Here is a 23,095-nt window from a genome sequence, read left to right as displayed (position 1 = left end):
CCCCTCCCCCCCCCACCCCATAGTCAACTACTCCCCTCCTCCCCAAGGTAACCACCGTCCTGACTTCTAATAGCCTAGATTACTTTTGCAAGTTTTTGAATTTTTATAAATGGACATATTCAGTATGTACTCTTTCCTGTGTGGTATGTTTGCTCAGCTTTGTGTTCATGAGTTTTATTTATTCTCTTTTTATATGGTAATTTGGTACTTTTTTCTGATATGCTTAGAAATTTTCAGTTGAATGTCAGACATTGAACAGGTAAAATTATGGAGATAGTTTGAGTTTTTGGCTGATGATATTTACCTTCAAAGAGATTTTGCTTCGCTTCTGTCAGGCAATTAGAATAGAGGCAAGCACCTTTATCGAGTCTGGAATTGAGTGACTTTAAATCTGTACTTTAGCTGGCCTATTTCCGTGGCCCTATGTTGACGTTTGTGGCATTAACCAGGGCCTCTACCGTTTGGCAGAGCATGAACGTCAGTATTTGTCTCCCAAAGCTCCATTCAAGTTTCCAGTCTCTTAACTACCACTTTATGCTTGGTTTTGTAACCTCTTGGCCGCTGAATCAACTATTGCTTTGATGCGGACAGGGCCAGAGAATGCCAGACTCAGCTTGTTGCCCTCTCCTTCAGTTTGCAAGCCTGGCCCTTTGTAGTGGGCAGAATAATGGGGCCCCAAAGAGACCTTCCCCCTAATCTCTGGAACCTGTCAATATGTTGTATCATATGGAAAGAAGGAATTAAGGCTACATATGGAAATAAGGTTGTTAATCATCTGACCTAGAGATGGGGAAATTATTCTGGATTATCCAGATGGGCCAGTATAATCACAAAGATCCTTATGAGTGAATGAGGGAAGCAGGTGAGTCAGAGTCAGAGAGGGTTTCAAAGATGCAGTGTTGCTGGCTTTGAAGATAGAGGAAAGACCATGAGCTAAGGAATGCAGGCAGCCTCTAGAAACTAGAAATCACAAAGAAACAGATTCTCCCCTAGAGCCTCCAGAAGGAATGGAACCTTGCCAACATCTTAGTTAGCTTAGCCAACATCTTTAGTCCAGTGGGACCATTTCTGACTTCTGACCTCCAGAATTATAAAATAAGAAATTATTGTTGTTTTAAGGCACTTAAATTTGTGATGGTGTGTTACAGCAACAATAGGAAACTAATACACCCCTTATATCCTGGCTGCCTTGGGTGATCCTCAGGATTTTCAAGTGGGTGTGTTCTGTATTTTGTCCAGCTTTTCTAGTTTTTCTTAGTAGGAGGATTGAGAGCAACAAGTGTCTCTGCCAGTACAGGATGTGGCACTTGCTGTTTTGTTCTTTTAACATTATATCATACATATTTTCAAAGTTACAGTATAGATTCTTAACTTATTTTTAAGTAATACTCCATTGAATTGATAAAATTAATTTTCTTAATTACCCTCTTATTGGCCACGTAAGGTTGTTTCCTTTTGTTGCTGTTATTATTATTATTAATTATAAGCTAATTTTCCAACTAATATCATGTGTGTCAGTAGTCCTACTGATCTACATAAACTATGTAAATAAATCAGGCAAAAGACAGATTATGATTTTTTGTGTGCAAAATAAATGAAAGAGAAGAGGCAAATAAAAGATCAGAGTTATAAGGGATGGGCTCATCTACCTATATTTAAGTTCAATAATGATAAAGATAGCTTTCATTTGTTGAACACTAAATATGTGCCAGCTGTTGTGATAGGTACTTCATGGATATTATCAGAGCAACCTCTGAAAATTATATAATATAATTTCCATTTTACTTACATATGAGGAAACAGACTCTGAGAAGGTAAACAGTTAATCCAGAATCATCCAATGACAGCATTGGGATTCAAACTTTATTCAGTTTGTTCCCAGAGCCTGTGTGCCTATGTCTTTCAGATTGCCCCTGATATTTAATTGCCAGTAAGGTGGAGAATGTTAACTAAATAGAAGAGAAGAGAAACACTCAGGAAAAAAACTTGTTTATTTAATCTTTTCACATGTTTGAAAGACATTTGTTATGCGTTCCTTAGGGGCAGTATAAAAAAAAGATATTTATCAGTACTCATGAGGTTCTAAACTTACCTCCCATGATTAGAATACAGTAATACTTTGCCTGTGGCTAGAAATGAAGAAATATTAGTTTAATAATGAAATGCCCACATTCTTTTATTTCTGACTGCATCCTCCCATTCACTGACTGGATGGTCAGACTGAATATGATAATAAAGTCTATTCTATCAAGGAGATTTTACTCAAAGGAGGGAAGAAATAAAGGCAGAAAATAAGCAAATATAGACATTCACAAATCAGATAATGCCAGAAAATAAAACTGGGTGATGTGAAAGAGCTGGTACAGGGACTACTTTGGATGGTGGATCCCAGAAGCCTCCCGGAAGAGGTGAGACAGTAGGACATGAAGCAGCCTCCATGTGCACATGTGGGCCAGCGTTTCCATGCAGAGAATGTCTAAATGTGCCAAGGGGCAGAAATAAGCTGGATGTGTCTGAGGAAAGGAAGGAGGGCCAGTGGATCTGAGGGAGGAATAGGGAAAGAGAGGAAGCAAAGATGGAGGATTGGCTGTGGCCACATCATACGGGACCTGGTGGGTCAGGGTAGAGTTTGTACTCAGAAAGTTAATCACATCCCATAGACAGAGCTCTAAACTTCTTGCTCTGGTTTGAGATCCCTTCCAGTACAAATTCTGAGTATATTCATGCTATCCTCTTTGGTATCATGACCCTCTACACACACACTCTTAATTGAGTTCTTTTCTCCCACAAGGAAAAATTTGCTTGTAGACATCTTTCTGTTGGGGAGATTTTTTTTACCTCAACTACTGACTAGTTTAGGAATGATCATTGTTACTGAATAAAACTGTATACAGTATTAGGTTGTATGGATATGTGTGTTTATGTGTGTTTGTGTATGTGTGTTGTACATGCGTATACCTATAACATACGTAGAGACTATGTAACAGAGTGGTTAGAGACCACTATAGAGTGGCCTCTAATACTATAATAGACTATTATAGTGGTCTCAATACTATAATAGGGTATTATAGTGGTCTCAATACTATAATAGAGTGTTCCAGTGGCCTCAATACTATAATAGAGTGTTCCAGTGGCCTCCAATACTATAATAGAGTGTTCCAGTGGCCTCCAATACTATAATAGAGTGTTCCAGTGGCCTCCAATACTATAATAGAGTGTTCCAGTGGCCTCCAATACTATAATAGAGTGTTCCAGTGGCCTCCAATACTATAATAGAGTGTTCCAGTGTCCTCAGTACTATAATAGAGTATTTGAGTCAGGAAGACCATGGTTTGCCTCCTTAATCTTCTACTTAATAGCTATGTGACCTTGGGCAAGTTTTTCACCTCTGTATACCATGACTTCATCTCCTATAAAATAGGGGTAGTAATAATATCTACCTGTTATGGACTGAACTGTGTCTCCCTAACTTAGGATGTTGAAGACCTAACTTAGGATGTGTCTGTATTTGGAGATATGGCCTCTAAGGAGGTAATTAAGGTTAAATGAGGTCATAAGGGCAGGGCCCTGATTCTGTGGGATTAAGAAGAGACCGCAGAGAGATCGCTTGCCCTCACTCTGTCTCTGCCATGTGAGGACACAGCAAGAAGGCAGCCATCTGCAAGCCAGGAAGAGAGCTCTCATCAGAAACCCAGTCAGCTAGCACCTTGATCTTGGACTTCCCAGATGCCAAAACTGTGAGAAATTTCTGTTGTTTAAGCCACTCAGTCTATAGTATCCTCATAGGATTATTGAGGGGATTCAATAAGCTAATTAGCCTAGAGCAGTCCCTGACTCATAGGAAACAGTTGCTATTATTATTGTTACCGTGGATCACTTATAAGAATATACACAGAAAAAAGGAAAATTATAAATGGTAAAAGTCAAGATCAGGGAAAATGTTTGATTTTCCCTTAGAGGAAAGTTGGAATATTAGTATTCAGGCCATTAAGGGCAAACATGCATGCCGAGCTGCCAGGGAGCGATGGGCACGTCCTTAACCCCCTGTCCGCTGCACTGCTTTATGATGAGAATCCCACCAGGCACATTCAGCATGTCCTCCAGATCCTTTGATGGCTGCCTCAGCCACCTGTTATTCTATGTCCCCTGGCCCTTCCTTGTGAAACGCTCCAGTGCCTGACATCACACATGTCCTGCTCGGTGCTGTGCATGGAATGCCCAGCTTGGGAGGCGAGATTGGGGCTGCAGGGCAGCCTGGGCCGTAGAGGTGGGAAAAGGGATTGACCACCACTCAGAAACTTGTGGCAAATATCACACTGAGCCCGCTGACTCTTCTGGTGAATGCAGAACACATTGAGAGATGAAATGGCACTCCTCCGGCTGCCAAAAACCGGCTAACAAAAGAAGCGAGGCCCACATATGTTTGTGATAGAAGTGTTTTACCACACAGCGGCGAGGGATCTGCATTTTATGTAGGTGATTTTACAATGCTGGCAGCGCTCCTTCCCCTAATGCCTCAGCATAGGATTGGGGGTGGTGTGTGGAGATTGGGGGAAGGGGCAGGGATGAAGGAGGGAAAGGAGCTCTGGTGTTCACAAAGGCATTCTCTGTGGATTAAGGATACTGTTCAGATGTCAGGCATCTGATAATGAAAGAAACGGGCCTCAACCATGGACTTGGCTTTTTAGCATTTGACACACAAAACAGAAGCATGTGTATGTGTCTGCCAAAAAAGAAAACTCACTCTCTGCCAAACTCCACAGCTCTTAATTTAAAAATCGAAACCAAAGTAGACTTGTCTCTGGATGGTTCCCTAAAATGTCCACTTAAAGGAATGACAGCTCTCCCAGGGGAGTGTCAAGGTACCGAGATGGGGAGTGGTTTCTCCATCAAGGGAGGCCCAGGAAAACCAACCAGCTCCATCCAGCCTTCAGAGATCAGATGAAGAATGAGTGCTATTTGTCGCCCCTTGTTGGTCTGGCCTCCACAATCTGTGCCATGCTAAGACTTGGACCCTCCCTTGTTATATCATCTGGGAAGTCATAGGCTTTTCTGAGCCTCTATTTGTTCATCTGTAAAATACAAGGTTTGAACTGAGTTATCTCTAAGATATCTTCAAAGAAAGATCTGAAGTATATTTTTCATTAATGTCCGGAGGGGCTCAGTTTGCAAGCAATGTAGAACAGATAGTTGCCTTCAGAGTGTGATGTGTTTGTTTGTATGACTCAGTAGTGTTGCAGTCTAGATCAAAGGTCTAATCCTCTCTCTCCCCCTAGCTGGTGACAACCCATGTCCATCACTGTCAAGGCCACCCTGCTGCTCCTTTTGGGGTCTTTCTCTGCCTTTCTCCAAATGTCACAGTTGCTGTTCATGATCTGTTTTGATGTTGCCACTGCTTTTGAAATGCAGGACATTTTGTTCTTACATCACTGAATTGTCATTTCAACTCCAAAGACTTTTTGATGCCACATTTAATATAAAATTTAATCAGAATATAAAATTTTAATCAGAATAATAACACTGATAAATTTCTTTAAAAACATCTTTCTAGAAAAAAAACTTCATGAAGCTAAATTTTCTGAAAAAAGCATTTTTTCTATCTTTATTTCAATGAAAATATTCTTACGGAGATTAATTATTTTCCATGTAAACATTAAAAGGAAGACTTGAGTCCCTGGTCAGTTTTCATTCCTATGCAATCATACTGGGTGTAGCTTCTTCTACCATGAGTTTTGCATTGTTTCCAACAACTCTCTTTTCCTGATTGCAATTTGAGTCATCATTAATTTTATGTTTTCATTATCAATATCAGCTTAGGTTATTCAATAATTACAGGATGGATTATCTCCATCCTCTAGGTAGCATTTTCCAGTTGAAACAAATTTTAGATCTCATTTTCCAGGTGGGGAAACTGAAGCCCAGAGGTTAAGTGACTGTTCCAAAGTCTCCTACCCATTTCATGTCTGAGCTGAGATTAGATTCTAGGCCCCCTGGCTTCCAGCCCAGAGGTTTTCTGCTTCACAAGGGCACCCACCTCTGGAATGATGGATTGGCAGTAGTAAACTAGTACAGTTAAAATTGGAGCCTACGTACACATCTGCCATAATTAAAGCAGGCCTGAGAAATAATGTGTTTTACTTCCAGTGTTAGCTCTTCAGTTACATGCATGTGCCCTTCTACAGACAGACAGAGTATCAGGATTTTTAAAAAGGTGCTAGAGTTCAGTAGGTGGTGAGGCAAGGTTCATCCAGTGTTAAGAAAGGTTATAGCTTTACCTGGGAATTTCTGATGTTAGTAAAAGAACAGATGCTGAAATTGGCTAAAATGAACAGTGGAAACATGGTGGGCAGAGCCTCAGAATGAGAGCGTACAGGGCAGGGTACAGGCAGAGCACGCAGTCTGGTTTCTAATCTGGAGCCTAAAGGGTGAAAGCTGGGAGGGAAACTGGAAAGAGATCACGGGACCTTGATGGTAGGCAAAGGGGTGAGTGTTCCGTTGTTTAAGTAGTGGCGGGCCACTGAAGGGTTTTTTTTTCCAATTTTTTTTATTGTGATAAAATATACATAACAAAATTTGCCATCTTAACCGTTTTAAAGTATACAGTTGAGCGGTACTAATGCATTCATAATGTTGTGCACCATCCATCTCCACAGTTCTTTTCCTCTTGTAAAGCTGAAACTCTGTAACTAAACACCAGCTCCCCATTCCCCCTTCCCTAGAGCCTGGCAACCACCGTTCTACCCCGTTCTATGAATCACCGTTCTATGAATCTGACTACTCTAAGTATCTCATATAAGTGGAAGCATACAGTGTTTGTTGCCGTGGAAGATGTTTAAGCACATTTTCAAAGCTTTGGAAAGTTTAAAATGGCAGCAATAGGATGAATTCAGGGTAGAAAGAGGTCAGAGAAGGAGGATCTCCAGGAAATAGAGAGTCATGTTAGGAGCTGTATTGGAAGAAGGTTCTCCGTCTACTTCCTGAGACCACCTTCTTGATACTTGATTCTGAGGTCCTGAAATAGAGGAGACAAGCTCTGTCATGTCTAAGCTGTAAGGACTGATCCCTGTTTGAGACATGGTGTTTCCTGTGTAGTTAAACCAGCTTGAAAGCTAAGTATCCACAGGGAGCGCCTGGCATGCTGGTGTCATCCTGGTGCCCTCCTCAGGCAGCCACAGTGAGTCCCCCAGCCCCCAAAAGCACAAGCCCTGAGCCATGACTTATACTTTGACCTTGACCCAGGTTTGGCTTATGGAGTCCTCAGGACGGTGGTCTGCCACACTCTTCTCAGGGGCTTCTCCCTGAGTTTCCAACAGGAATCAGACCTTCTGTTAGGGGTTACATACATTGAAAGCAAGGGAAGGAGCCCACCACCCTCAAAGCTTGACTGTTTTGGAGAGTCGTGACCAATGGGAGGCGGTCTGGGGTAATGAGAGAAAGGTGAACTGTGGAGTTAGACCAACCTATGTGAATTTCAGTTTTTGCCACTTACCGGCTGTGGGCTGGTCGCTGGTGCATGGGGGTGTCAGGAAGGCCAAAGGAGATGCTAAGGATGGCTACCAATCCTTCAGCATTTGCAAGCCCTCAGGCCAGTGGTCTGCCACACACTCTCTTGTCCACAATTTTATGGAATACTCATAGCTCCCCTGTAAAGTATGTGATTGTATTTACTAATTTATAAATGTAGAAACAGAAGTTTCACCTGGAAAACTTGATTAAGGCTTCAAATAGTAATAGTATCTGAGATTTGACAGCCCACATCTTGCTCTTTCCCCGGCACCGCTGTGCTTTAAGTACCTGTGGGGGCCATGGAGCGGGAAGGATGGAATATTCTGGTTGGCCACCGGACCAAGGCTACAAGTCTGCCCTTGGTGGTGGTGGTGACAGAGGTGGGTAGAGTGTGGGTGGTGGCCAGTGTGTTTGGCAGTGCATCCCGTCCACATAGAAGAGGCTGTTTTCTAAAGAAAAGCAGAGTGCTTACAAGGAGTAGGAGGATGGGGAAAGCCTGGTGTGCAGACAGAAAACAGTGAACAACTACGGCTTCTTAATTGTGCTTTTCTAAAACTAACATCAACCATTTTGTTTCTTTGACTACACACAACTGAAAAATGGAGAAAAGAATAACCACAGTCCTTCGAGTGGAAGGGAAGGTCAGGCTAGGATTTCATCATGTCCATGGATAATCCACAGAGAGAATGACCGAGCTGGCCACCTGCCTCTCTTGAACTTTCTGATAATTTTTTTTTTTTTTTAATTTAGAATTTTAAACATCTTAGGGAGCATTAGAAACTATTTCCGAAGAAACCAACAGTTCCAGAAAGGTCTTCAGCAAGTCCTTGGTTGCACTGACAAAATCAGAGTAAGCAAAGAGCAATAAATGTAACTATTGCATTCAACTAGTTGATAGGGCATGAGAAGTTAAAACAATATTTAATGGAGGAAAGTAACTGTTAAACAGATTTGAGACAGTGATTACCAAATGCAGCTAATTCCTGGGAACATGTTTTGGCTTTGTTACAGAAATTGTTAAACAGAATCTTCATCTCTCTCCCACTCTTGATTTTTACCAAGAGGGATGGCCTGATTCATGGGTTCTTTGTCTCCATCTTCCAGACCTGGGGAAAGTTCTTCTGTCCACTTTTGGGAATCAGACTGTGGGCAGAAAATCAGACATAGCAATCAAAACATACCCCTGCCCTCAATATAAACCTTGCCATCAAGAGCTTCACGGATTCTCCAGAAGCAGGCACTGAGGCAAAGTTTGGAGTGCAAGATGTTTATTAGGGATTAACACCTGAGAAAGGAAGGGGTAGGAAGCAGAATTGGCAGAGGAGAAAACCAAATTATGATAGAGGCCTGACAAACCTTGGCCAACCTGCAAGGGAGCTCCAGAGAGAGTAGTTTCCATCAGAGTATCTTACATCAGACAAAAATGATCAGGCCTTTATACCCCCAGCCTCACTTAGTCACCAAATGTGGGATGCCCCAGGAAGGGCATCATTTTGGGGAAAGGCTGTGCTCTGCAGCTGAGGCAGACCCCGAAGGAGCTGGAAGCCGTCTGCTGACTGGACTTCCCACAGCTGGGCCGCAAGTCCATCCTTGAAAGGGGATCTGATGACGCATCTGTCTACCACAAAGGCCACCGAGACAATGCAGTTGCAAGCTCTCAGGGTTTGCGTGGGGGTGGGTGAGTAGACAGCAGCAGGAGTTGGTGGTTTGCCTAAGGCCACATGGGGTATTGGTCTTCCTTTGTTTGCATAATGTAAGCTTTCACTTGAGCTCTTAGTGTCATTATGTCTTCTATCTGCATTAGAAAGATGGATCCAGCCTTGTTTTTCAGTTCACATCAAGATTCCAAGATAGGAGCAACAGATCTTTGAGGGAAAAGAATCAAGAATTGTCAGGAAATATTTCCCTTTTTCAGTTATTTATTACAGAATAAGAAATCGCTCCAAAACTTACTGCCTTACCACAACAATAATTTATTATTTCTCACAATTATGTGGGTGGAATGGGCTCAGTAGAGTTGTTCTTCTGATTGGGGTAGGCCGAGGTCGCACACGCAGCTGCATTCAGCTGAGAGTTTAGCTAAAGCTGGGTAAGGTAGTCTCCTAGGTAGTCTCCAAGGGAATCTCCTGTCCTCCAGCGCTCTCTCCATATGACCTCTAACCATGTAGTGTCCTGGTCTGGACTTCACAGCATAGCAGCAGGTCTCCCAAACTGAGAAGCAAAAGATGCCCGTCCTTTTAAGGCCAGGGTTCAAAAGCCCCAGACTGTTATTTCCATTGCATTCTCTTGGTCAAAGCAAATCACAGAGCAAGGCCAGATTCCTCCTGATGGCAAGAACGGCAAAGAATTTGGAACCATCCTTGTCCACTACATTTTCCTAAGCCATTGTGTCTCAACCCTTGCAAATATAGATTCCCAAGGCCTATTTCCAGATATTCTGACTTTACTGGTCTGGGGTAAGACCTGAGCATCAATATTTAAGCTTCTTAGGGAATTTAACATGCAGCTGGTTTTGGGGAACCCTAAACTGTGATGTCTTTTGTTCCTCTGTTGATAAGGAAATGGCTTCCGTCTTGCAGGAATCCTGTGTGGTTTACGTTTGGATAAACTTCCGTTCTGATGCCTAAAGGGTGCTCTAAATCCTGACCTATTTTAGTTACTTACAGGCCAACCAGAAACCTGAGAACATAGATTTACTCTTAACAAACCAGCCATTGATCTGAAACATCACATTTAGAAAAGTGTCCTCTAGTCAACAGTATTTACTGGTATGGCTCTGGTTCTCTGAAATCCTCAGCCAAAACCTTAAACTAAATTTTAAACCTCAGTTCCCTGCCATGCATTGTAGGTTTACAAGTGACCTTTGTTCTCTCAAAATACTGATAAACCATTGGTAATTTAGACTTGTAGAAGAACTCTTTTATTTACTCAAAACATTAGTTTCCTTTTCCCAGCAGCATTCTGTCCCATACTGAAATGATGTGATCCTCATGTGCAAAGTCTTCTGTTACTTTCCAACAAAGATACAACTAGATCAAGCAGGGTCTCCTGTAAACATCGTCCAGAAGAGTTCGCAGCAAAGATGTTGCCCACCAGTCACAGTGTGTTTCTGGATATTAATTATTGATCAAATACTATTGATATAATAGATTGATACAATTAGTTCCATGCCAAAGCAAAAATAAAAATGCAGTGATTTAGACTGAAGCCTTATCAGGAGTAAACTTAGCACTTCCATTAGGTGATCGTTAGGTTATTTAATAGATTCCTAACCTGGGGTAAGGGTTTATGGTTAGGATTCAAGGGGTCAGTGAACTTAGAAGGGAAAAAAATTGCATCTTTATTTTCACTAACCTCTAACTGAAACATCATTTCCTTCCATTATGAATGTAGGCAACAAACCACAGCAGTATTAGCAGTGCCTTTGACTTTGTCACCGTAGAAAGCAGAGATATTTTCATATCAAATACAGATGCTGTTGCAAATAGCTAGGAACAATGCTTATGACCATCACTACTTTGAAGTTACAGGAGTTATCAGACCCACGGGTTGCTCTTCTATATGTGTTCATATAGAAGGATGTATGTTGATGTATCACAAATTCATGTTTAGCTGTTTTGATCATTTCAATGTAATGGCTTCATTTGTAATCTATAATATGTATGTATATATATTATGATATGTGTCATAATATATATATATGAGTGAATCATGTATTTAAAAACATTATTCTGAGAGGTATCTATAGGCTACATTAAACAGCCGTAGGGGTCCATGGCACACAAAAGACAAAGAACCCATGGATTAGACTATTTGAATTGTTGAAAATAATTCATAGACTCTCCCCAACCCAAACCATGGGCCACCTTTGGTGACCTCAGATTGAGAAGTTATGAGCTTGAATTTTATTTATTTTTTATTACCTTGGCGATTCTCACTACTTCTATTATCACCATACTCAAGTGACATTATAGCTTAGGGATTAAGATAATGAATACTGTGTTAGACCTGGATTAGCTCCCAGCTCTACCACTTACTAGCTGTGTGACCTTGGGCAAGTTACTTAACCTCTCCAAGAGGTTCCTCATCTGTAAACTGGGGTTGATATGAACACCTACCTCTCTTGCAGAAGGATTCATTATTAGAATTAATTAAGATAATGCTCGTTTATTACTTGACACTCTGTCTGGCATCTAGTAAGCATGTAATAAGTATTTATTTTATTGTCTTTGTTGACCTCTCCTAGCATGAATCTGTTTTCACAGGGCAAGACACTTCCCCCAACCCCATCTAACAGGGTCCTTAAGAGATACTATGTCTTAAAGGCTCAGATGATGAAATGGGCTGAGTATTATTCATCAGATAGGACTAGAAATACTGCAGTTGTATCCAGTTTTCCCTTCACCATAACAAGGAAACTGCCTTGATGAGAGATGGAAGAAGTAGAGGGGACTGGGGAGGAGTTCCATGTTTTGCTGCATGGCAGTCTAACAAAAGTATATGAAAATCACTAAATTGAGTGATGAGATGTTTGTAAAGCATTGAGTCCCTTCTAGTTTAACAATAGTCTGAAACATCCCTGTTGACAATAAATGAAGCACCCAGCCTTAATGCTTTTGTTCTGGGGTTTTTTTGGGGGGTTTTTTGTTTTGTTTTGTTTTGTTTTTCATTTGTACTGAGCTTCTAACATATAGAAACAGGGAAGAAGGGGAATATAGGAGCTTAGATTTAGAGAGTAAAAAATAATCTAGCAAAAACAAAAAAACCAAATGTTCGGCAACTTCTTGCTCTTCTGCTGTCCAGCATGGAGATGTGGGTGTTATTTTTGTTCCTCTATTTATTTTTTTTATGCAGCAACTGGAGTCCCAAGGTTTCCATTCTGGCACCAGCTCTGTCTTCTTGGAGCTGCTTGCCAGAGGGGGACTTCCCACTTTTGCCTTTGTTTCCTTCAATTGCTTCTCTGTATCCTCCTCACTTACTGTTTTTAGACAAAGGGTCCATCTCATCATCCCTGTGTTGGGCAGAAGGAAAAAGCACAACAGAGAACATGTTAAATTTCTTAAAGATTCATTTTTGTGAGTTTGGCAGCATCAGTAGGTGGGTTTTTTCTTTTCTTTTTTAGTTGAAAATTGAATAATATCCAAAAATATGTAACATACTTGTGTAAGATAAAACAAACAATGATAAATGAATATCCTTGTGCTTACCAGTCACTTAGGAAATGCAGCATTACCAGCAGCCCATTCCCTTCCCTCACTGGCCCTGGAGGTAAACCACTGCCCTGGATTTTTTTATCACCCTTTTCCTTTTTTAAAAAAATTAATAGTTTTACTGCAGATATACATCTCCATAAATGATATTTTACTTTTCATGTTTAATTTTATACAAAAGGAATTATTCTGTATGATTTTGCAATATACTGTTGCTCTTCAATACTTTGAGATTCATCGTGTTGATACATGCAAAATTGTGCTTCGTTCTTTTACATTGCTGCATAGTATTCCATTGTGTGATTATATCATTTGTCCATTCCACTGCTGATGGGCATTTGGGTTGTTTCCAGCTTTTTGCTACTATAAATATTGCTGCTGTACACAACCTTGCAAATATCTCCTTGGGCCTGCATGCAAGACTTTCTCTAAGAATAATTCCTAGAGGTGGAATGGATGAGTTCACAGGGTTTGAGCATCTTCAACTTCTTTAGGTAATGCCAAACTGTTTTCCAAATTGATTGTATTCTTTCCAGTAATGTACAAGGGTTCTGGTTATTCCACTATCTCACCAGCTCTTGGACTTGTCTCCAGGCATCTTTCAGCTGGGCTTGTTAAGTGGAAGGGGGCACTTAATGTCCTTTCCCATGTCTAATATACATGGTCTGTCTTCTTTTTCTCTTGCTCTCTTTCCCATCTTCTTCTCTGGCTACCATCAATTGAAAGACTGTAGCATCCACACCCAGTGAAAGGGTGGAGTGGACATGTCATATCCAAGTCTTGGTACTGCTTTGGTTCTGTGGATGTACTTTTCTTTCTGGATGGCCTGGGCTGATGCTGGCTATCAAAATAACCAGCTTTAAAAAAATTAGAAATTTATTCCTTCAGCACCTTATCACTTCAGCTTACCAGCAGTGGCTCAGTATAAGAAGCAACTAATAAAATAGACATTTCAACTTAAGCCTGGATTTGCAGGCAAGGCCTAGACCACAGGGAGAAGAACCTGAATCTTTTTTCCAACACAGCACAAATCCCCTCACTTCCATCACTTTTCCATTGAAACGACAAGGAAGTGAAGTTTTTTAGCCAGTTGCTTTGCTGTGAGTCTTACCAGAAAATTAAGAAGAATAGTAATTGGCAAATACTACTCACCCAGTTCTTTAGCTAGCCTTTCTCACATCTGCTTTATAGTATCCTTCTCACTGACCTGATTTACTCACTTCCTAGTGCTTGACACAGAAACCACAAAGAACTACTTAAAAAGAAAAACACTGATTTTATACAAACCAATAAAAAACGTACAGCATTTTGGGGGACATAAAAAAACAATGGCTACCCTACATTATAAATTCTAAAATGAAACAGTTTTTGCCTTGTGGTGTTTTAAGAAAAGGCACAAATTTTAAAAGATGCTATTCAAGAACACTCTGAATATGTGTTTTTAAGTTGTTTAAGCTTTTTCCCTTTTACAATAGCCTCATTAACTGGTCTTAACTAGCCTCCTTTCTCTCCAACCTACCCTTCTCTCTGTGCTTTTTCCAAAATGCAAGTCCGATCCTGTTTTTCCTTGTTTAAAATCCCTCACTAACTCCCTGATACCTGAAGAATGAAGTCTGAACTCTTTACATAAGAGAGTAAAGATGTTTGATCTGGCCTCTGCTTCCTTCCCCAACCTGGACTCTCACTCTCCCTCCTTCTTAACTAGAATCCTGAAAAACAAAACAAAACACCTTATAATTCCCCAAGCACACCTTACTATTCTGTCAGCCAATAATTCCCATGGATTCCCTCTGCTTTTCTTATAAGGCCCTTCCTACTCCTCTGACTGCCTGGAAAACCCCCATTTGCCTTTCAGAGCTAAGCTCCAGCATCACCTCTAGGAAGCCCTTCTCCCAGAATTCCTCCTTCTCTGCATCTCTTTCTATGTACATCTCCTGTTGCATGTACCACGCTGGGTTTTCATTTGCCTCTTCAATTGCCTTCCTCCTCTATTTGACATTGAGCTCCTTGAGGACAGGAATAATGTACGATTTATGATTGTAGCAAACCCCTTAGCACAGTTCCTGGCACTCAGTAAATGTTCAGCGAATTAGAATTAAAATCAAATTGTCCCCTACCTTATGCCCACACCCCTCTCATTTGTGTGTATATTCAAATACTACAATTCTCAAGGAATGCAATAGTTGCTCACCATTTGTACACACCAGAATGTCTTCTAGGAAATAGACTAGACATGCTGAGATGATGAATAGTTCAAAACAATGCCCATCAAACGAAAGGATGCATTGTTTATGTCCACTGAAGACTATTTCCTTTCTGTGTTACATAAGAGAAAAAAGGAGAAATATTCTGGGAAAAAAATTTATGGAAGGGGTTGTAGAAGTTTCATTATCTCAGTGGCTGACTAGTGTATCCTCTCCTTTAAAATAAATTGAATTCTCGGTATTTGAGGGGTTTTTTTCCCTTTTCTCAAAAAAACATACAGCTCGCTTCTTGAAAACAAAGGCAATAATAAACAATAGCAACTCCCAATTTTACTCTGATTATTTGCCAAGAGTCCTCTTAGTTCATGTGGTTCTATTTCATTAGAGAGGACTGATTAGCTTAAAAAGAAGGCTACTAAATTAAGCTACCCAAATATGCACTTAGTTAATACTCAGAGGGCTAATTTATTGTATTATTTAAAATATAAATTGGATAGCAGATGTAGTTGCTGAGGTATAGCAGCTCAGCAATGATGCATAATTTTCTCTCAGCTATTGAGTGGTTTTCAATAATCTATTGAAATTTAACAGAGAACCATTTCATGAGAAGTGAATAAATACTAAGAAGGCTAACATTTAAAGTATTATCTGCACATGGAGAACGGGTTTTAAAAATTAATGTTATTTGAGGAATAAAGAGGAATGGGGGTTTGCCTTTTAAACAATAACTTTTCGTTGTTTCAATTTGAAGCATAACCAGATTTACAAAGTTGCTTGTGGGAATAGTAAATGGAGCCAAAAAACAAACAAGGTAGAGCGTGGAGTTGGGTAGAGAAATGGGCAGCATGAAGGAACAAACTAAAGTTGTGTTGCAGTATTGCTACGTTGTCAGCTGGACTAAGGGCATTATTTTTGCCTTGCGCTCTTTGGTTTAGCAGTAAAGACAGTGTGCCTTGTTCTGTTTCAACAAATGGCATCATTGAAAATGTTGCACCATTCGCCATATTTTGTCTTCTAAACTCCCGGAACCTGGGGGCATTTGCGGGTCTGGGGTCCCCTTAAGCTGTGGGTCAGGAACACAGTTGAATGTAGATACCCTCTGTGGTCAGGAGTGGCCCCAAAAAGACCACGTTTGGAGTGTCTTAGGGGCTCTGATACACAGAAGGATCCTGACAACTTGGTGGTGTGGTCTTGAAACTATTACTGCCAGTAATACTAGAACTCAGTGGGAACAGGCAGGAATGGAAGCAGGCAACAGGACCTTCTTACCTTCCTGCAAATATTTGAAACCCAGCCCATCTGATATCCTGCGCCAAGGTTTCAGAGAAGATAATTTACCCATTTGAATGGATATTTCTTTGATTTATTTTGGGAAAGAGGAAGAATGCCTTAATGTCTCATGTTTCCCCAGGAACATCAAAATGTCAGAGAACCAGTGGTCTGAGAGTAAACCAGCTTGGGAGGGAGGGGAGCCACTGATCTGTAGTGTTTGCCAATCTCCGTGGTGTAAATACTCCCACCATGGCTGATTTCAGGCTACCAACATGATGTCACCAAATGTGGAGTGGGGCAGCCACGTGCATAATCCAATCTCCTAAACCAGTGGGAAAGAACTCCAGCACACCACTGCTGGGGCTAGCCTACACTACTGTTTGCAGGAAGCAAAATTTTGGCAAGTTGGCTGGCTCTTGTTTCCATGTTACCCAGAAGACAGTGAGTCAGGATCTAAGTCCTCACAACACTCCTGGCAGAGAGCATTTGCTGCTATAACCTCTGCCCTCTCCTCCCCCATTCTCATTCTCTCTTCCCAAAGAAAACTACAAATGTGGATCATAAAGCTAGATATTGAGTAAGGGTAATTAATGAACTGGATTGTGCTTTTTATCCTCTTGTGGATATCTAATATAAAAACTGCACATGGAGGGAGTAAAGTTTTGATTACTTTTTAATTGCATGAAACCCTATGTTGTAAAGTGGGTTCTTAAAAGGGAAAAAAGACACAACAGCTTTTTGCCATTCTGCTGAGACAAGTAAGGTCTTGCTTGATTGACATTTCTGTGTGGGGAGAAGAGGGTGTTTGGCATTGCATGAGGTGAAAGGCGGTGGAGAGAATGGGATGGATCCTGGTGTTGGCAGGCTTAAGGGATACAATTCACTCTAGACAGTTAAGCCTATTGACAGAGGTTTGATTTCTTATTTAAGTTGCTTTCTTACTTTAACTGGAACATTCTTTCCCATGGGAAGGAAAGATTCATAGCACGGAAATAAAAGAAGCCTGGAAGAGAAATATTTCCCCTCCTAAAGAAAATATTATAATCTATCTTTCCCCTCCTAAAGAAAATATTATAATCTATCTTCTGAAAAAGTGTAGTAATGAAGTTTACAGTTCCTAGTAACTTCTAATCTTTCTCTGCTCTTAAAGGGAAAACATATTCCTTTGACCATAAACATTCAGATAATAATAGTATGATGACCTTTGGTTGAGTGCTTATTATTTGCCTGTATGATACGTGGTGCAAGCTTAATACACATCTGTGGACCAAGTGCCATGTAACATTTTATATGCATTATTTCTATGAATTCTCACAGAAAGTTAAATATTCTTAGCATGACTAACCATTCCAGATCGCCTGGCACTTTTTCAGTGTTAGCACTAAAAGTTTTATGTTCGCAGTAACTCCTCAGTCCTGGGCAAACTGGGACAACTGGTCACCCTAATTCTTATCTCCATTTTACAGATGGGAAAATAGAGTTAGTTACGTCATTGTGCCCAAGTCACGGAGCTGGGTTCCAACCCAGATCTGCTAAATCCTGAGTCCATGCCTTTAAGCTTTTATTGTTGTTCTTAATAGAGTGGGGTTGGTTTGACCCATGCTATTATTGTGTCATAATCAAAAGTGGAAATCCTAAATTATGATATTGTTGCAACTGATTAAGTTAGATGGTGCACCTAGAGAGCCTCTTGGGAACTGTAAGGTAGCATCAAAGCTCTATATTGACTACTCTAGAAATGATGCCACTGCAATGGCTACATTTAGGTCAGCTAAAGCACCCTTTCCCCTCAATAATTATTTGCTACCCTAGAACTTACAGTGGTGAATCTCAAGGCGTTTTCCCTGAGTGTTGTGGGAGCAGCCATGAGCCTTGACCTTCACTTTGCTTTTTGTTTTTTTTTGGAAGTGACTTGCCTCACTCTTTGTTAAGAGGCGGCTGCTAACAAGCTTTGGCTTATTTTTTATTCTCGTTACCAAGTACCCTTTCTTTTTAGTATATTTTTTATTTGAGTGCATATTTATTTTATTTCTACTCAGGGTTAGTGTCTGAAAACAAAAAGGTAAGAGTTTGTAAGTGTGGAATGGAATAAAAATAATAAAAGAAATTTAGTGTAAATCAGAAACTAACAAACAAGATTCTCTTGAGTGTCTGCATCAACCTGTAGTAGAAAACAAGGACTATAAACTATGCTATAACACCTGCCTCCCAAACCTGCTTCTGCCATGTGCCTCTTTTCTTCTTTCTTGGTTAATAACATCACTTCTTGCAAAGCTGCACATGTCAGAAGCCTGAAATGGGGAGGTTGTTGGTGTGTTGGAGGGGGATGCTTTCACTTAAACTTTGTCTGATTAATCACTAATTTTATTATTTCTACCCCAACATCTCTCTTCTCTTCCCCTTCTCACCATCTGTCTGAGGAGCCTACATCATCTCTCACCTGAAGATCTAGTCTCCTAATTTGCCTCCTTACCCCAGTATCATTTCCTTCCAAATCAGCCCCCTCATTACATATTAAGTCATCTTTCTACAATGCAAACCTGAGCGTATCACTACTCTGCTTAAAACCCTCGAGGATATGGGCTTCCCTGGTGGCGCAGTGGTTGAGAGTCTGCCTGCCAATGCAGGGGACGCGGGTTCGAGCCCTGGTCTGGGAAGATCCCACATGCCGCAGAGCAACTAAGCCCGTGTGCCACAACTACTGAGCCTGCGCGTCTGGAGCCTGTGCTCCGCAACAAGAGAGGCCGCGATAGTGAGAGCCCCGCACACTGCGATGAGGAGTGGCCCCCGCTCGCCGCAACTAGAGAAAGCCCTCACACAGAGACGAAGACCCAACACAGCCAAAAATAAATATAAATAAATTAAAAAATTTAACAACAACAACAAAAAACCCCTCGAGGATATATCCAGAATAGGCAAACCCATAGAGACAGAAAGTAGATTAGTGATTGCCAGGGACTGGCAGGAAGAGGAGAATGGAAAGTGATTGCTAATGAGTATAGGGTTTCCTTTGGGGTGATGAAAACGTTCTGCAACTAGATAGTGGTGATGGTTGCACAACACTGTGAATATACTAAATGCTACTGAATTGTTCAATGTAAAATGGTTAGAATGATAATTTTATATTATGTGTATTTTAACACACACACACACACAAATCCTATAGGATAAGGTCCATGCATCCCAGCAGCATGTCTTATGGGGTTTACCTGTTCAACTGTCCCTTCTGCTTTCCCACTAACTCTTTACAACTGGGACCTCTTTTGGATTACTGCACGTGCCATGCAGTTTCATGCCCCGCTGTTTTTTGTTTTTGTTTTTGTTTTTGTTTTAATTTATTTATTTTTGGCTGCGTTGGGTCCTCGTTGCTGTGCGCGGTCTCCCTCTAGTTGCGGCGAGCGGGAGCCACCCTCCTGCGCGCGGGCCTCTCACTGTCGTGGCCTCTCCTACTGCGGAGCACAGGCTCCAGGCGTGCAGGCTTCAGTAGCTGTGGCATGCGGGCTCAGTAGTTGTGGCTCGCGGGCTCCAGAGCCCAGGCTCAGTAGTTGTGGCACATGGGCTTAGTTGCTCCCCGGCATGTGGGATCTTCCTGGCCCAGGGCTCGAACCCGCGTCCCCTGCATTGGCAGGCGGATTCTCAACCACCGTGCCACCAGGGAAGCCCGCCCCACTGCTTTTGAACTCACAGTTTCCTTTGTCCTTAGTGCATCCCTTCCCCCCTCCCCAACCCACCATTGTCCGGTGATCTGCTCCTCCAGGACTCCCAGGAAGTTTCCCCTGACACATCTATGTCAACACACCCATTGTGAATTTCCATCTATATTTCATCTCAAAAGGCACAGCTGAGAAACCTTTAGTGCTAGGTCCATGTTTCTAGTTCCAGGGAGCATTGTATTGTTTTCTAAAACGTAAAGTGGAATGAAGCTTTAAAGTGTTTTGTATAACCCTTTGAAAATTCATGACATCTGGAACACATGAGTTTAGGGGTTTCAGTTCTAGTGTGAAAGCACCCAAAAAATACAGTTTCTGGTGATGAGACCATTTCTATCCAGGGAGCCTTGAGATTAATCTTGTCACATTTAAATATGTAATCATGACCCTGTCACATTTTTTTACACAGCTCTAAAAACTCTGTAGTGATTTGTGTTCTTGATTCGTGAGTGGTGAGTGGCTTGGTTATAAACAGCAGAGTGGGTTTTTTTTCAGCACTCATAAATTTATTTTTGAGGTTAACTTCAGTAAAATGCTGTATGGGAATCTGATAGAGAACATCGAGAATTTTGTGGTATGTGAAAAAGACTTTGTTCCTAATGAGCTTTTCTTTCCAATCTTAATGACACCATTTATGATGTCATTTGGTCATTACATGTGGCAGCTCAGAATTGGACCAGGGATCAGGCAACTCACTATGAATAAGAATTATAACACCTAACCCCTGTCATCTCTTCTTTAGCACTTGTTTATCATGGATGTAGAAGGTGGATGTTAGTGTGTGTGTGAGAGTGTGAGAGAGAGAGACTGTGTGTGTGTGTGTGTGTGTGTGTGTGTGTGTATAAACACCAGGAGAGCAGATGATCAGGAAAAAATACACTAAGGTGAGGTCATGAGTAGATGTTAACCAAATTTCTCTTTGTATTCTCCCTTGATGTAAAAACAGAACTGCCTGATTTCTCACAAAATAGAAAGTTGGTTTAAATAGTGGTTCTCAAAGCGTAGTCTTTGGACCAACAGCACCAACAACAATACTTTGGAACTGTTTGAAACGCAAATTCTTAGGGGCCTCCCTGGTGGCACAGTGGTTAAGAATCTGCCTGCCAATGCAGGGGGCACAGCAGTCTGCTTTAACAAGCTCAGGTACTTTTATGCACGCTTGTTTGAGGACTACTGTGTTAACTCGCTTAAACCAAGATTTTTCCTTGCTAATGTAGGAACACAATGTTCTAGGTTGGTTAGGTTGATACAAGCATTTTGATCTTGGATTTTGAACACAGATAATTACTGGAAGAATAATTACAATGGCTGATATTTCTTAAGTACCATCCCAGGTCAGGCACTGTGCCAAGTGTTCCAATGGATATTATTCCATTAATTCCTTATACAACTATCCCAGGACATAATATTTTATTCTCTGTTGTACAGTTAAGGAAACTGAAACTCAGAGACATGAAGTTAATTGCCCAAGGTCACACAGCTTGCTGTGCCTCTGGTCATGCTCCTGCACTTTGACTCCCGAGCCCAGGCCATCAAGCACTATGCTATCCCCCCATTAGTGGCAGCTCTGGTCTGGAAGACAGGATGACCTTTAGCTCCTGAGTATTCAGTTTATTACTGTTCTGGATGGTTGCCACCAAACTCATTTCCAGCTTAAGCAGCTGGGTTTTGTCATAAACATGACTTCGTTAAATGTCCTCAGCTGAGCTGAAGCTGCATAGAAATCACTCATCGGATTCCTGCCAAGGCCGGAGAATTGGATGAGAAGCTACAGGAAGAGAATTCTAGCCTGGGATAGTGGGGGCAGCAGAAGTTTCCCTCCAGAGCCACATGCACGGGCTTTTGTCACAGATGTGTTTACTTTCAGTCTGTGACTAAAAGTGGGACACGGTGGGTTTCCAGATGCAAGCTGGAACACAAATGGTAGATGGACGCCACTGTCATAGCAGCAACGCACAGATGACGGCTGGTGGAGGGTAGCATAAAGCAGATGTCTCCAATGGTATATGAGGGGTAAGGCCAACCTCAGTCCTTACCTACCTCAGAGGGCTGTTCAGAGGCGAGTGAAACGTTCTGTGACTAAGCCGTAAAGTTCTGTTCAAAGTAAGGAATTATTGTGTAAGTACTGTAATTTGATTAAAAACACTGGTGTTTGCATTAGAAGCCAGGGTTCTAGCCGCTTCCTCCACTTACAATTGTATGACCTGGACAAGCCCCCTTATAGCTCCAGTCTCCTCGACGCTGCTGTGAAGGGTGCTCTCTGCCGTTGTTCAGGGCACAGCTTCTGCAGCTGTAAGCTGCAAAATAAAATTCATCTAATAACGTTGATCCACTTATCTCACAGCAAGGTTGGAAGATGGTGGGTGTTGGGGGGAGGGGGTAATATAATCAACACACTATGCAAATCTTTTTTTTTTTTTTTTTCTGCTTCAGTTCTTTTCAGATTGATGCAGGTACAAGGTCGGCCTCTAATAAAGGGACTTTTTAAAAGTAGTCTTTAATTCTTGATTGTGATTCAGCAGCTAGAAGTCACTGAATGTGATTGCTTTACTGCATGTGTTCACTTACATCAGCCACTACTAACTCCTGTCCATTCTCCACACGTGCAACAGGACCTCTCAGGCCACAGGGGTCTCTCCTGCATGCGGCGTCCCAGCACTCAGTGTCGGTTCTTTCCCTTTTTGAATCATGAAGGCCTGCCCTTGTTGTAGAGAGGTCCTTGGGACATTGGCTGAAACCATCGACTTTCCGAGTGCAGAGCCTGGCGTAAGGGTGGCCCCTTGTAGGCTCTTGTGTGAGTCTGAACTCACCTCAACTACAGAAGTTTTAAGGATGCTTTATATATCCTGAGAGGTGACAGAGGGGTCCATTGTTATGCAAACTTGTTGAATTTACCCCTAAGACTAGTGGATTCCGTTATATGTAAATTTTACACAGAATTTGGGGAGAAGTATACTGATACCCCCATTTTACTTTGAAATGTGTCAAAAAGATAAGGTGGATTAATAGATGGATAGTGAGATCCATCTGTAAGAAGACAAGTGAGTGTTAATGAGAATATCTCAATGGTGCATATGTGAAATTCTTTCGAATTTGCTATATGTTTGAAAATGTTTCATAATAAAATGTCAGGAAATTTTTTTTAAAAATGTCAGGAAAAATAGAATGTTCTAACTCTTTGCTGCTCAAAAAT

General features: G+C 41.4%; 1 protein-coding gene across 3 annotated transcripts in view; it reads left to right on the top strand.

Annotated features, from left to right (window-relative positions):
- The window catches only part of CPVL (carboxypeptidase vitellogenic like), a 111,670-nt gene that overhangs the window by 87,253 nt on the left and 1,322 nt on the right, over window positions 1-23,095 (top strand). The window lies entirely within an intron of this gene.

Source organism: Eschrichtius robustus, chromosome 8 (assembly GCF_028021215.1).
Source record: "Eschrichtius robustus isolate mEscRob2 chromosome 8, mEscRob2.pri, whole genome shotgun sequence".
NCBI lineage: Eukaryota > Metazoa > Chordata > Mammalia > Artiodactyla > Eschrichtiidae > Eschrichtius > Eschrichtius robustus.
The sequence above is the reverse complement of the archived record's forward strand: the minus strand, read 5'-3'. Positions and strand labels throughout refer to the sequence as shown.